At 35.2% G+C, this 12,579-nt stretch overlaps 1 long non-coding RNA gene across 2 annotated transcripts in view; it reads right to left on the reverse strand.

Annotated features, from left to right (window-relative positions):
* Positions 1-8,091: 8,091 nt before the first annotated feature.
* The window catches only part of LOC135967423 (uncharacterized), a 30,949-nt gene continuing 26,461 nt past the window's right edge, over positions 8,092-12,579 (reverse strand). For both annotated transcript variants that reach the window (XR_010581547.1, XR_010581548.1), the window contains exon 3: positions 8,092-9,277. This is a non-coding gene — a long non-coding RNA (uncharacterized lncRNA). The remainder of the gene's footprint in view (positions 9,278-12,579) is intronic.

A 12,579-nucleotide genomic window follows, 5' to 3' on the forward strand; every position in this document is an offset into this window, starting at 1 on the left:
AATGCAGACAAATTTATAAGTGTTCGCTGCTCATAGCACTTTATTATATATTTCTACTGCAAATATTGGTATATAAGAAGAATATACCAACATGCAGCCATTCAATTATTCATGTGTATTTGCGTTGTTTCCAGTTTAGGGCTGATATAAATAATGTTACCATAGACCAGCTGTGGTGGTTCATGCCTGTAATCCCAGCACTTTGGGAGGTGGAGGCTGGCAGATCACCTGAGGTCAGGAGTTCAAGATCAGCCTGGCCAACATGGCAAAAACCCGTCTCTATGAAAAGTACAAAAGATAGCCAGGCGTGGTCGCATATGCCTGTAATTCCCGCTACTTGGAAGGCTGAGGCAGGAGGATTCCTTGAACCTGGGAGGCAGAGGTTGCAGTGATCTGAAATCGTGCCACTGCAGTCCAGCCTGGAAGACTTGGAAGGCTAAAGCAGGAGAATTGCTTGAACCTGGGAGGCAGAGGTGGCAGTGATCTGAGATTGTGCCACTGCACTCCAACCTGGGAGACAGAGCAAGACTCTGTCTCAAAAAAAAAAAAAAAAAAGAAAAAAGAAAAAGAATGTTACCATAAATGTTTAAAGATGTGTGTTAGCACGTAAAGGAACTCAAATTCAATATAACATACACGCACACATATGAACGCATAGATTATGTTTACAATTTTCTTGTACCATTTTACAATTCTGTTAGAAGTAAATGACGAGTTTTGTTAATCCATATCATTGCCATCCCTTGATATTGATAAACATTTTGACCCTTCCTAATCAGGTAGGTGGAGATGGTTTGAAGTTATAGTTTTAATATGCATTCACAATTATCCATGACCCCAAGGCCTATAAATTGAAAGGCAATTCAGATATTTCTCTTCTGTAAATTGTTTGTTAAGATTTTTTACTATAATTTTTTGAGAGATCTTCTAAAAATATTTTATTTACAAAATAATTTTTTAATATTATAAATATATTCCATTTTATGTGTGAACATGGGTGTAAGTAAAGTGTAATTATATATTTTGATTGCATAGTTTAATTTTATACTCATTCATGAATGTCTAATGATGAACAAAAGTGCTCAATTTTAATATTGTTGAATTTTCAATGTTTTATTTGTACTCAGTGGCATTTGTCTGTTGTTAGAGGAATCATTGATGGAGGAGTAATTCTCTAGTAATTCTCTAAATCAAGTTGTTAAGATTTTCTTCTAAGATGTATTATTCAACTAAGATTTATCTTCTAAAACATTTATAAATTTTGTTTTTAACACATAGGTCTACAATTAAATTATAATTTATTTTCAATTATGTATTGAGATAGATCTCTTTCATTTTGTTGTTTTACATATGGATGCCTTTCTCAATATTAATTATTTAAAACAAGTTTGTTTCACCAATCTGAAATTCAAAAACTAAGGTAAATGAAATATGCTCAAACACTTTGGTTTGTTTTAGGCTTTCCGTATGAAACTGTCTAAAACCCAAGAACAAATGAACATCTAAAAAATAATAAGATTGGTAGAAACTGGCAGGGTCTGGTACGTGGTAGGCTAGTCCACAGAGGACATCAGCCACCGATGGATCTGAGGGTACATGCCAAGGCTGTGACCTAACCCAGAGATGATAAATATTTGTTACTGCAGCATTACTGCCAACGTTTGGACCAAGACTTCTCTCTGAGCCAGTCTTGTAGTCCTGACCATATCATAATTTCCTTACAGAGTGAGGAAAGAGAGGAGCAAGAGAAAATCCTAGCAGATCCTGAGAAAGAAAATAGGCAGTTTATCACTGTTCTGTATTATATGCTATTGGAGATGTCTTGATATTAATGTTTTGAATTTAATTTGACTAGATGCACTGCCATTGGCATGAGCACATACATGGACGCTACCACCCTGCTCCTTCCAATCCCAGTCAACACGTGCATGCTGCCATAGCTGCTGGCACACACAAGCTAGCATGGACCCTGTTGCCACCTCCTTCTCTATGAAGTGCTTTCGCTGGCACCCCCACTGGAGTATTGGGACCAGTGGACCAGGAACATCTTGACCCCTCCAGTGCAACAGGTTCTTAAATTCAAGGGTCCCGGGGACAAAGCTGGGGACCTCGTGCCAGTCCCCCAGAGCTAGAACATGCAACTTAGAGTTGAGCCTTGGCCCTCTGAAATTTTTCAGAACATACAAGTTAACAGAGTCCACATTATACTACAACTAAACAACCAAAGATTGAAAAAAGATAAAAGCAAAAATCTCCATCCAAAGGACCGCAGCTTCAAAGACAGAGGGAACATCAGCCCACACAGATAAGATAGAACTAGCACAAGAACTCTGGGAACTCAAAAAGCCAGATCTTCTTACCTCCAAACAACCATACTAGTTCCTCAGCAATGTTTCTTAAACCAGGCAGTAATGACTGAAATGAGACACCTAGAATTGAGAATATGGGCAGGAATGAAGATTATTGAGGGAGAAAGTCAAAAGCCAATCCAACCAATGTAAACATTAGAGGAGCTGAAAGACACAATGGCCATTTTAAGCAAGAAGCAAATTGAACTGATAAAGCTGACAAACAAACACACTACAAGAATTTCATAATACAATCGCAAGTATTAACAACAGAATACAGAAAGCTGAGGAAGGAATCTCAGAGCTCAGAGACTGGTTCTCTGAATTAACTCAGACAAAAATAAAGAAAAAATAGTAAAAAAGAATAAACAAAACCTCTGAGAAATGTGAGATTATGTAAAGAGACCAAAGCTCTGGCTCATTGGTATTGCTGAAAGAGGGGGAGAAAGCAAACCATTTGGAAATTTTTGAGGAAAACTTTTGAGGAGATTGTCCATGAAAATTTCACCAACTTCACTAGAGAGGCCAACATTCAATTTCAGGAAATGCACAGAGCCCCTGTGAGATATTATACAAGCCAACCATCATTAAGACACATAGTCAATGGATTCTCCAAGGTCAACATGAAAGCAAAAATAATAAAGTCAGCTGGAGAAGGGGCAGGTCAATTCAAAGGGAACCCCATTAGGCTAACAGTGGATCTTTCAGCAGAAACCCTACAAGCCAGAAAAAACTGGGGACATGTATTCAGTATTCTTAAATAAAAGAAACCAATAATTTCATATCCAGCCAAAAAAAAAAAAAAAAAAAAAAAAAGGACTTCATTAGTGAAAGAGAGTTAAGATCCTATTCAGACAAGTAAATGCTAAGAGAATTTATTACTACCAGACTTGCCTTAGGAGAGGTCAGTTAGGGAGTGCTAAATATGGAAACAGACCATTACCAGCCACCACCAAAACATACTTAAGTACACAGACCATTGACACTATAAAGCAATCACACAATTAAGCCTGCATAATATTCAGCTACCAACACAATGACAGGATCAAATCTGCACATATCATTATTAACCTTGAATGTAAATGGGCTAAATGCCCTAATTAAAAGGCACAGAGTGGCCTAGTTAAATAAAGATGCAAGAACAAACTGTATGCTATTTTCCAGGGATCCATCTCACATGTAATGATACCCATAGGCTCAAAGTAAAGGCAAGGAGAAAATCTACCAAGGAAACAGAAAACAAACAAACAAAAAGCAGGAATTGCTATTCTAATTAAAGACAAAAAAGAATTCAAACCAACAGAGATCACAAAAGACAAAGAAGGACATTACAAAATGATAAAAGGTTCAATTCAACAAGAAGATTTAATTATCCTAAGCATGTATGCACCCATCACGAGGGCACTCAGATTCGTAAGTTCTCAGAGCCCTATAAAGAGACTTAGATAACTGCACAATCATAGTGGGGGACTTCAACACTCTACTGGCAGTATTAGAAAGATCATTGAGGCAAAACCTAACACAGGTATTTGGGAACTGAACTCACACTTGACCAGAGAACCTAATAGAAATTTACAGAACTCCACTCAAAGACAACGGAATGTACATCTTCTCATTTGCACATGGCACGTACTCTAAAATTGACCACACAATTGACCATGACACTTCTCTGCAAATTCAGAAAACAACACAAAATTATACTATGTTCTCAGACCACAGTACAATAAAAATAGAAATAAATACTAAGAAGATTGCACAAAGCTGTATAATTACAAGGAAATTAAACAGCCTGCTCCTGAATGACTTCTGAGTTAACAATAAAATTAAGGCAGAAATCAAGAGATTCCTTGGATCTAATAGAAACAAAGATACAACATACCAGAATCTCTGGGACACAGCTAAAGTACTGTAAAGAGGGAACTTTATAGTGCTAAATATCCACATCAAAAAGTTAAAAAGATCTCAAATTAACAACCTAACATCACACATTGAAGAACTAGAAAAAACAAGAGCAAACCAACCCCAACGCTTGCAGATGACAAGAAATAACCAAAATCTTAGCTAAGTGAAATGAAATCCAGTTGCAAAAAAATCATAAAAAGATCAATGAAACAGAAGATGGTTATTTGAAAGAATAATACGATTGATAAGATTGATAGACCACTAACTAGACTGATACAGAAAAAAAGAGAGAAGATCCAAATAAACACAATCAGAAATGTCAAAGGGAACATTATCACTAAGCCCACAGAAATACAAAAAAACCCTCAGAAACTATTATGAACACCTCTTATGCACACAAATTGGAAAACTTAGAAGAAATTGATAAATTAGTGGACACATCCACTTATCAATATTGAAATGGGAAGAAATTAAAACATTGAACAGACCAATAATGAGTGCCAAATTGAATTATTAATAAAAAGCCTACCAACCAGAAATAGCCCAGTACCAGATAAGGGACTCCTCCCTAGCTCATTCTATGAAGCCAGCATTATTCTGATATCAAAACCCGGCAAACACACACACACACACAAATCCTCAGGACAGTATCCTTGATGAACATATATACAAAAATCCTCAACAAAACACCAGCAAACTAAATTCAGCAGCTCATCAAACTTCTAATTCACCACAATCAAGTAGGCTTTGAAAATTTGGTTAAACACATGCAAATCAATAAATGTGATTTAGCACCTAAACAGAAGGAAAAACAAAAATCACATGATCATCTCAATAGATGCAAAAAAGGCTTTCAGTAAAATTCAACATCCCTTCATGCTAAAAAACTCACAACAAAGCAGGCATTGAAGGAACATACCTCAAAATAATAAAAGCCCTCTATGAGAAACCTACATCCAACATCATCCTGAATGGGCAAAGGCTTGAACCATTCTCCTTGAGACTGGAACAAGACAAGGATGCCCACTCACAACACTCTTATTCAATATAGTGCTGAAAGTCCTAGCCAGAGAAATCAGACAAGAGAAAGAAATGAAAGGCATCCAAATAGGAAGAGACAAAGTCAAACTATCTCTGTTTGCAGATGATAAGATTTTATACTTAAAAAACTCCACAGTCTCTGCACCAAAGCTCCTTGATCTGATGAAAAACTTCAGCAGGGTTTCAGGATTAGAAACTCAATTCACAAAAATCAGTAGTGTATTTATATACCAACAATGCCCAAGCTCAGTTCCATATCAAGAATGCCATCACGTTCACAATAGACACACAAAAAATAAATTCCTAGGAACACCGCTAAACAGGGAGGTGAAAGGTGTCTACAAAAAGAATGACAAAGCACTGCTGAAAGAAATCTGAGATGACAAATGAATGGAAAAACATTCCATGCTCATGGATAGGAAGAATTAATATTGTTAAAATGATGATACTACCCAAAGAAATGTACAGATTCAATGACATTTATATCAAACTACCAATGACATTCTTCACAGAATTGGAAAAAAACTTATGCTAAAATTTTTATGGAATTAAAAGAGGGGCTAAATATTCAAGGCAATCCTAAGCAAAAAGAATAGTGCAGTCATTACATAACTCAACACCAAACAAACTACGAGGCTACACTTAACAAAAAAGCATGATACCAGGACAAAAACAGACACATGATCAATGGAACAGAATACAGAGCCCAGAAATAAAGCTGCACACTAACAATCGTCTGATCTTTGACAAACTCTACAAAAACAAGCAATGAGAAAGGACTCAATTCAATAAATGGTGCTAGAAAAACAGGCTAGCCATATGCAGATGATTGAAACTGATGTAAATAATATTGAAACTTCTTAATATCACATACAAAAAGCAATGCAAGATAGATTAAATTCTTAAGTATAAAACCAAAAATTATAAAAATACCCGAAGAAAACCTAGGAAATGCCATACTGGACACAGGTCTTGGCAAAGATTTCTTGATGAAGATGCCAAAAGCAATTGCAACAAAAGCAAAAATTGACAAATGGACCTAATTAAATTAAAGGGTTTCTACATAGCAAAAGAAACTATCAACAGAATAAACAGACAGCCCACAGAATGGAAGAAAATATTTGCAAACTGTGCATCTGACAAAGGTCTAATATCCAAAATCTGTATGTAACTTAAACAAATTTACAAGCAAAAACATTATAAAGGATATGAACAGACACTTTCCAACAGAAGACATACATGCAGTCAACAAATATATGAAAAAAAAGTTCAACATAAGTATTCATTAGAGAAATGCAAATCAAAATAACAATGGGATACCATCTCACACCAGTCAGAATGGCTATTATTAAAAAGTGAAAAAATAATAGATGCTGGCAATATTGCAGGAAAAAGTGAATGCTTACATATTGATGGTGAGAATGTAAATTTGTTAGGAACACTTGGAAAAGCAGTTTCACAACCTCTCAAAGAACTTAAAATAGAACTTCCATTAGACCTAACAATTCCATTATTGGGTATATACCCAAAGGAATATAAATTGCTTTACCATGAAGAATCATATGCAACTATGTTCATCACACCACTGTTCACAATAGCAGAGACATGGAATCAACCTAAATGTCATTCAATGATAGACTGGATAAAGAAATTGTGGTACATGTATTTAATGGAATAAAATGCAGCCATAAAAAAAGAATGAGATCATGTCTTTTGCAGCAACATGGATGGAGCTGGAGGCCATAAACCTAAGCAAATGAATGCAAGAATAGAAAAGCAAATATTGCATATTCTCACTTATAAAAGGAAGCTAAATATTAAGCACACATGGAAGGGAACAATAGATTCCAGAGTGTACTTGAGAGTGGAGGGTGAGAGGAAGGTGGAGATTCAAAAACTACCTATTGGGTACCATGCTTATTCGATGAGTAATGAAATTATCTTTATACCAAACTCCCATAACTCACAATTTATCTGTATTACAAACCTCCACATGTAGCACTGAAACTTAAGTAAAATTAAAAAAAAAGTTTGGGCCAATAATGTAATAAAAGTTTTTTGACCTTCAGAAGAACCCAGTGAATATTCAGTGTTGACAATATCTTGCTTGAGCATACTAACTGGTTATTTTTCCAGGCTTAACTTACTTAAAATGAAAAGTCTCAGTCAGTTAATTATGAATAAAGCAATAAATATTTTGTTTTCTGCAGGATCTGTCCCGCAGACCCTGACCCAGCAATGGATGAGAGACGCACACTGACGGCTATTTTGCCTGTCAGCACGGCTAAGGGGCTCCACTGCCTGACTTTGCAGCATAGGCCTCAGTAAGCTGGCGAAGTTCACATTTATTTAGTACAGATTAAATGACAAAGGCTTTGAGTCAACACACCTGTGGGTAATTAAACTGGTTGTCCTCCCCCAGAGACAGCCATCCTGCCAGTGAAGGATCAAAGTTTGGTCTTAGGAGCACATGAGTAAACAAGCTATTTAGATAAACTCCCTTACATTCCTTTGTATCTACCTTAAGCTATTAACTCAAAGTAAGAGGATTAGGCTGCCTTCAGCCAAATCTTTTACTGAAGCTATGCAAACCCCCTGACCTTCAAAGTAGGTTTGTGTCTATTTCCTATAACTATCTTTATAATTTTTCTTCTATAATTTTTCCCACCACCCTGACTGAACTCCCATAGTTTTCCCTAAAATATAAAATAAATAAATAAAAATAATAAGCCAAAAAAATGACATTAATTTCAAAAGATTAAAAGTAAGAATGACGTCCATCTGAAATTTTTTTGCTTTTTTTTTTTTTTTTTTTTTTTTTTTTGAGACGGAGTCTCGCTCTGTAGCCCAGGCTGGAGTGCAGTGGCCGGATCTCAGCTCACTGCAAGCTCCGCCTCCCGGGTTCACGCCATTCTCCGGCCTCAGCCTCCCGAGTAGCTGTGCAGGATGTGCAGGTTTGTTATATAGTTAAACATGTGCCATGGTGATTTGCTGCACCTATCAAACATCAATTAGGTATTAAGCTCAGCATACATTAGCCATTTTTCCTCATGCTATCCTTCACTCCACCCCAATCCCTGACAGACCCTAGTGTGTGTTATTCCCCTCCCTCTGTTCAAGCATTCTCATTGTTCAGCTCACACTTATAAGTGAGAACATGTTGTTTCTGGTTTCCTGTTCCTGCATTAATTTGCTGAGGATAAGGGCTTCCAGTTCCATTCATGTTACTGCAAAGAGCAAGATCTCATTCCTTTTTATGGCTGCATAGTATTCCATGGTGAATATATACCACATTTTTTTATCCAGTCTATTATTGATGGGCATTTGGCTTCATTCCATGTTATTACTATTGTAAATAGTGGTGCAATGAACATATGCTTGCATGTATCTTTGTAATAGAATGATTTATATTCCTTTGGGTATATACCCAGTAATGGGATTGCTGGGTCAAATGGTATTTCTGGTTCTAGATCTTTGAGGAATCACCATACCTTCTTCCACAATGGTTGAATTAATTTACATTCCCACTAACAGTGCAAACGCATTCTTATTTCTCCAAAACTTCTCCAGCATCTGTAGTTTCTTGACTTTTTAATAATTGCTACTCTGACTGATGTGAGATGGTATCTTATTGTGGTTTTGATTTGCATTTCTCTAATGATCCGTGATATTGAGCTTATTTTCCTATTTGTTGGCCATATGAATGTCTTCATTTGAGAAGTGTCTATTCATGTCCTTTGCCCACTCTTTAATGGGGTTGTTTGTTTTTTCTTGTAAATTTAAGTTCCTCATAGATTCTGGATATTAGACCTTTGTCACATGGATAGATTACAAAAAGTTTCTTCCACTCTGTAGGTTGCCTGTTTGCTCTGATGATAGTTTCTTTTGCTGCACAGAAGGTCTTTAGTTTAATAAGATCTCATTTGTCAATTTTTGCTTTTGTTGCATGAAATCTTTGCCTGTGCCTATGTCCTCCATGGTATTGCCTAGGGAGATTAAAGACAAATGTATAACCCAAAACTATAAAAACCCTATAAGGACATCTGAATTTTCAAAGAAAAAATTGAAAACACAAACAATGGAATGCTGTACTTGAAGTTCTGCTCACCTAGAATTAAATACACTAAGTGTTCTTCACATCAGAAGACAAAATAAATCTATTTCCAGATAAACCATCATGGAATAAATTGCTTATAACCTCAAATTAAGACAGATTAAATTGAGTGCTTTACCCCTGCCCTCTCCAAAAAACAGGATTCCAGGTAGAATCATGGTAATGCAGAAAGAAAGAGGAACAATGAAAATTGAATATGGCACTAAATGTATGTAAATATTTACTTACAAAAAATAATTGCAATGCATTTTGGAAGTTAAATTGTATGTAGATTTAAAACATGTAAAATATATGCAAAGTGGTGCTAAAACCTGGGGGAGGTAATATCTATATATAGTGCCTTAAGATTTACCGTTAGAAAAAATAAAATTAATATTTGTATTATAGTGTACTAAGTAAAGAATGTATCTTTATATGATTTATCAAATAAAAATATATAAAATTATTTTAAAGACTTTTACATCTAATATTAAAGTAAAATGACAAATTAAAATGAAGTGTTTGATCAATCTAAAAGGAAGCCAAGAAGGAGAAACAAAAGGAACATAAAATAGATATGTCATATGGACAGCAAATAGTGAGAAGTAGATATGAAACCAAATGTATCACCCATCACATTACAACAAAGTGAATTAGAAATTACAATAAAAAAGTAATATTTCACACTGGAAATTTAAAATGTTTATTCCAAAAGATGACATTAAATACAAGGAAACAAAATATTTAGAAGTAAAATGATGGAAAAAGATAAACCACCGGCCGGGCACAGTGGCTCATGCCTGTAATTCCAGCACTTTGGGAGGCCGAGGCGGGCAGATCATGAGGTCAGGAGTTCAAGACCAGCCTGACCAACATGATGAAACCCCCTCTCTACTAAAAATACAAGAATTATCCAGGCCTGGTGGTGCGCACCTATAATCCCAGCTACTTGGGAGGCTGAGGCAGGAGAATCGCTTGAACCTGGGAGACAGAGGTTGCAGTGAGCTGAGATCAGGCCTCTGCACTCCAGCCTGGGCAATAGAACAAGACCCTGTCTCAAAAAAAAAAAAAAAAAAAAAAAAAAAAGATAAACCATATTTGATAAAGAATGTCGGTATAGCTATACTAATATTAGGTATAGTAGGCTGTAAGAGATGATGCATTACTTTTGGCAAAAAGTGACGTTTTATATTTTTGAGACGTCAATCTGCTATAAAGATATAACATGTCTAAATTTGTATGCACCCAATCAATACGGAATCAAAACATATAAGATGACACTGGGGTATGCCACTATGATCATCCTGCAAGCGTGGACTTTTGACCCCAATTTCTGCAAATGAATCTTCAACGACAAGCCCATACATCTACTTCTTTTGCAGATGACCCTTCTCAGATTATCCACATCCAATGACTGATCAATGAACATGAACAATTTTGGCTTTACTCAGGACTACTCTAAGTGATTATTATTACTCCTGAGTTTCCCTGAGGTTGGCTAAAGCTGTTGTTCAATGTACACTGCAGCTTAAATTCTTCTTCTGCCTAACCTTACTTTGTTTATCTCCTTTTCACAGGTTTTGGTCCCAAGGACATAATTCAATCAACCTCCTTCACTTAAACCTTGTCTCAGAGTCCGAATCACAGAGAACCAAATTTACAATGTATAAGGCAACAGTTGGCAAAAATTAAAAGAGAATTTGGCAAATCCACAGCAATAATAGAAGACTTCAATATACTACTTGCAATGACCAGAAAAACAAATCAGTAGAAAATCAGTTTTCTAATGGAAAATTGTACCAACAAAGAAAGCATACATATTATTTTTAAAGTATCTATAGTACTTTCCCAAAACTGATCATATGCTGCCTAATAAAGCAAATTTCATCTAATTTCCAATAATTTATAAAATTAGTACATGTTTTCAATTAAGTTACAATTAAACTAGCAATTGAAAAAAATTAATTATATTACTCCATAAATATAATCTGTGGGTCAAATAACAACAGAAATTAGAAAGGATTTTGAGATGCATAAAACTAAAACATTTAACATATTGGAATTTACTTCAAGTAAACTGTATAGATTTGAATAGATTTGTTAGATTAGATGAAAAATAAAAATTACTAATAGAATTTTCTATCTTTATAAGCTAGACTATATCATAGCAATCAAACTCAAATAAATATAGGAGAGAAAATAATTTTAAAACGTAAGAACAAAAATTAACAACACAGATAAATATGCAATAACAGAAAATAGCAAAGCCAAAGTTTACTTTGAAATATTAATAAAGTTATTAAGGCCTAATTAAAGTGAGAGGAAGATTAGGAAATAAAAACTTTCAATAGAGGAAGGGAAAGAAATAAAAACTTTCGATATCAGAAATAGAAAAAGTGATATTATTATAGAAATTAATGTTATTAAAAGATGGTATAAGGATATTAGAAACAGCATTTAATAGGAATTTCACCTGTTAAGTGATATGAACAAATTGTTTTCATAACAGAACTTACAAAAATGGCCTAAGAAGAAATAAATAAAAGTGAGATATTCTTGTATTTGCTAAAAAATCATTTTCTAAAACAATTTCTCCCAAAATAGTTCAGACCCCACTAGTGATTTTTTTTTTTTTTTTTTTTTTTTTGAGACGGAGTCTCACTCTGTCACCCAGGCTAGAGTGCAGTGGCGAGATCTCGGCTCACTGCAAGCTCCGCCTCCTGGGTTTAAGCAATTCTGCCTCAGCCTCCCAAGTAGCTGGGACTACAGGCGCCCACCACCATGCCCGGTGATTTTTTGTATTTTTAGTGGAGATGAGGTTTCACCATGATCTCAATCTCCTGACCTCGTGATCCTCCTGCCTCAGCCTCCCAAAATGCCGGGATTACAGGCATGAGCCACTGCGCCCAGCCCCGACCCCACTAGTGTTATATTAATCTATATAAACTCTACCAAGAAATAGAAAAATTTGGAATACTTCCCAACAGATTTTAATAGGCATAAAATATCTTGATACTTCAAAAAGTATTTGAATAAACAAAAGCCTATTCTCTTACACTAATTTATATATAAAAAGTCCAATAAATAAGTACCAAATTGAATACTACTTTGTATAAAAATAATACATCAAATCCAGTTTGAGTTTACTCAAGAGTTACAGTACTTATTTAGCATTATAGTACCAATATAATTTAG

The sequence above is a fragment of the Macaca fascicularis genome, chromosome 15, assembly GCF_037993035.2.
Source record: "Macaca fascicularis isolate 582-1 chromosome 15, T2T-MFA8v1.1".
Classification (NCBI taxonomy): domain Eukaryota; kingdom Metazoa; phylum Chordata; class Mammalia; order Primates; family Cercopithecidae; genus Macaca; species Macaca fascicularis.